Genomic DNA, 4211 nt, shown 5'->3' with positions numbered 1-4211 from the left:
GCCTTAGCAGCACTGGCTGGAAAGCAGACTCAGAAGTGGAAATGGATCCAGGATCCAGATCAAGACAGCAGAAATATCTCAATCTTTGCTAATCTCCTGACTTGGAGTCTAATCTTCTGATGCAAACACACCTTAGCAGCACTGGCTGGAAAGCAGACTCAGAAGTGGAAAGAATTTCTGGATCCAGATCAAGACAGCAGAAATATCTTAATCTTTGCTGGGCCATAATCTCCTGAGAAGGCTTGTGAGAATTTGATCCTGTCATTCCCAAACTAGAATCTTAAAACTGATTTGGACCAGAACTACAGTTGGTTTGAAAATGTTATTACTTCTTCCTGTGGAAAAAAAAAAAAAAGAAACAAAAATGGAAAAAAATTCAGCCAAACCCAAAGTGCATGGACTCATTACAAGCTCAGGAAATCAACTCTATTTAAATCTCTTTCAGCACCACTCTCCAACTCTAATAGTGCATGTGTGGAAGCAAATATTACACAGAAGTTCATCCTCCCCTCCTGGTCCCCCGCCTCCCTGCCCCCGCCCCAACCCTAGCTCTACATCTGAATGGTCACTATTTGTTTTTTCTTTCTGATTAGTCTTGTCAAGACTTCCTTTCACTAACTGCCATTTTCATTCTTTTCAGCATTACTCATTCCGATATCTCTGTTTGTGATCTTCATTATCGCACCCTTGCACTCTTGTGTTTAGTTCAGTCCCTGCTTTGCTGACTTCTCTGGTGCCAGCTCCCAATGCTACTCATTCCTCTCTTATCAGCTGCTTTGCTATTCCTTTATTTTATCTTCTCGCATTCAGTATTTTAGCCTTCAGGATGGAGTACCTCAATACTAGTTGAGTTCACCCAACTTTCTGTTTGCCATTCTCTCGCACTGCTGGGACTCTCATAAGCAAACGCATGCTTAGGAAGGAAGGACTTCCTCCGTCCTGAGAGCAGTCTCTCCTCACCCCTGGCACTGCACACCAACCTCTTCCTCTAGACTATGCTCTTTCTCCCTCTTCCCCCCATTCTTATGCTTCTAGCTCTTGCTGACAATGTAACAACGTTGTGAGGTGAGGAAAGACCTATGGGAGACTCGCATTGGTTTTCCGCCCCGTTGACATGACTGGAGCAGGTATCCACTCAGATTTAAGTTGTCACTGAGGCTCCAATGTCAGTGCCTGTCTGGTGGGTTGACCTTGGCCAGCTGCTAGATGCCCACCTAGCTGCTCGCTCACTCTCCTTCCTTAGCAGGATGGGGAGAGACAAATAAGATGAAAAAGCTCATGGGTAGAGGTAAATACAGGGAGATCATCTTACCATCAACAGGCAAAACAGACTCGAGTTGGGGAAAATAAATTTAATTTATTGCCAATTAAAATCAAGTTGGATGATGAGAAACAAAGACAAAAATTAAAACAACTTCTTCCCCCCCCAGCTTTTTTCCCCAGGCTCAACTTCACCCCTTCATTCCCAACTCCTCTACCCCTTCCCTACCAAGCAGTGCAGGAGGATGGGGAACAGCAGGTTATTTGGTCAGTCCATAACAGCTCCTCTCTGCTGCTCCTTCTCCCTCACACTGTTCCCCTGCTCCAGTGTGGGTCCTCTCCATGGGCTGCAGTCCTTCAGGAGAAATCTGCTCCAGTGTGGGCTCTCCACCGGCCTCAGTTCCTTCAGGAAATATCCACCTGCTCCAGCATGGGGTCCTCCAAGGGCTGCAGTGTGGGTATCTGCTCCTGCATGGGCCTCTCCATGGGCTGCAGGGGAATCTCTGCTCTGGTGCCTGGAGCTCCTCCTCCCCCTCTTTCTTCTGACGTTGGGGCCTGCAGGGTTATTTCTGACACTTCTTTTCCTTACTCCTCACTGCCCGTGCAGCGTTTTGTCCTTTCTTAACTATGTTTTCCCCGAGGCACCACCATCTTGGCTGAGGGGCTCAGCTGTGCCTTGTGGTGGGTCCGTTGGAGCCAGCTGGAACCGTCTGTGTCCGGCATGGAGCAGCCCCTGCACAGCCCCACGTTGGGGCCTGCAGGGTTATTTCTGACACTTCTTTTCCTTACTCCTCACTGCCCGTGCAGCGTTTTGTCCTTTCTTAACTATGTTTTCCCCGAGGCACCACCATCTTGGCTGAGGGGCTCAGCTGTGCCTTGTGGTGGGTCCGTTGGAGCCAGCTGGAACCGTCTGTGTCCGGCATGGAGCAGCCCCTGCACAGCCCCCTCCTCACAGATGCCGCCCCTGCACCCCCTCACCAAAACGGGAGATCATCTTACCATCAACAGGCAAAACAGACTCGAGTTGGGGAAAATAAATTTAATTTATTGCCAATTAAAATCAAGTTGGATGATGAGAAACAAAGACAAAAATTAAAACAACTTCTTCCCCCCCCAGCTTTTTTCCCCAGGCTCAACTTCACCCCTTCATTCCCAACTCCTCTACCCCTTCCCTACCAAGCAGTGCAGGAGGATGGGGAACAGCAGGTTATTTGGTCAGTCCATAACAGCTCCTCTCTGCTGCTCCTTCTCCCTCACACTGTTCCCCTGCTCCAGTGTGGGTCCTCTCCATGGGCTGCAGTCCTTCAGGAGAAATCTGCTCCAGTGTGGGCTCTCCACCGGCCTCAGTTCCTTCAGGAAATATCCACCTGCTCCGGCATGGGGTCCTCCAAGGGCTGCAGTGTGGGTATCTGCTCCTGCATGGGCCTCTCCATGGGCTGCAGGGGAATCTCTGCTCTGGTGCCTGGAGCTCCTCCTCCCCCTCTTTCTTCTGACGTTGGGGCCTGCAGGGTTATTTCTGACACTTCTTTTCCTTACTCCTCACTGCCCGTGCAGCGTTTTGTCCTTTCTTAACTATGTTTTCCCCGAGGCACCACCATCTTGGCTGAGGGGCTCAGCTGTGCCTTGTGGTGGGTCCGTTGGAGCCAGCTGGAACCGTCTGTGTCCGGCATGGAGCAGCCCCTGCACAGCCCCCTCCTCACAGAGGCCGCCCCTGCAGCCCCCTTCACCAAAACCTTGGCACCAACACCCAATACAGTATGCATTTACTATTATTCTATTATTACAAAGCCCTAAGTTCCAGCATCTGGAAGTTCACCTTTTTTCTGAATCACCAGCTATATCTTCCGCAAGTGGATTCACTGATCTATTTCTCTGCATGTTGCCAAAAGAATTCAGGAGAATTTGCAGAATTGAGGAGAATTTGTAGAATTGCAAAATATTGAGGGTTTTTTGTTTGTTTGTTTGAAAGCCTATCAGCACATTTCTTATCTTGGCTACAACTGTCTAACCTTGCTATTTTTATTTCACATTTATTGCAAACAGTTTTGGCCTGTGCCATTTGCTTGGTCTTAGACTGTCTTTATGTCTAGGCAGATTTTTTTCTTGGATGCCCTTCATTTCTCTTTACTGCTTGATTTTACTTTCTTGTGGGAAATAAATACAGTTTTCACTAGCCCTGAAAGTACACCCTGTACGTTGATAACTCAAGACCACTCTTTGCAATCATCGCTTTTTGCCTTGCTTACCAGGTAACCCTTAGGCGCTGAATTCACTTTGAAATGAGTGGACCTCATACGTGTGCAAAATTCACATGGCTCAGAATTACCACACTGGTCCATAGCCTGATCTGGAAGTGGTGAAGGCAGGGGGACACCCCTGTCTTTCCCAGGGGACACTGAAAGCCTGATTGTTCTGAGCAAGTTTATCTAGGTTTTTTTAATCTCCCTGTAAGATCGCTAATGATGATGGGCCGTTTGCTCCACCTTCCTTCTGCTCTCTGCAGTGCTGCTTCCCTTGGGAAACACATAGCAGCAGAGCTTTTTGACATGACAATAAAAATTACTTTCCATCACGGCCATTTATTCATTTGCAAATGCCTTACATGTCAGACATCATAGGGTTGGAAAAAAGAGTCTCCGTACTTAATATTATTAACTCAGTCTTATTCCAGTATTAAATCATTATTTATTTACAGTACTAAATGGGAACTTCTTACAATGCTGATGGCTACTTACACACGGCTACTCCCCTGGTGATTTTATCATAGGTTTTAAAATATTTGATGTTTTCCTTAACACCTTACCTCCTGGGATCCTGTAAATCTTACATCTCATAAAGGGGAAAAAGGCTTTCTAGCACTTGCATTTCTAGGGGAAAGCTTGAATGTTAAGGATTTCAAAACTGTAAGGCACACTAAAAGAGCAAAATTATTTATTATTAAAATGACTTAA

The sequence above is a fragment of the Aptenodytes forsteri genome, unplaced genomic scaffold (genome assembly GCF_000699145.1).
Source record: "Aptenodytes forsteri isolate BGI_AS27 unplaced genomic scaffold, ASM69914v1 Scaffold73, whole genome shotgun sequence".
Taxonomy (NCBI): Eukaryota; Metazoa; Chordata; class Aves; order Sphenisciformes; family Spheniscidae; genus Aptenodytes; species Aptenodytes forsteri.
This window is presented reverse-complemented; position numbering follows the sequence as displayed.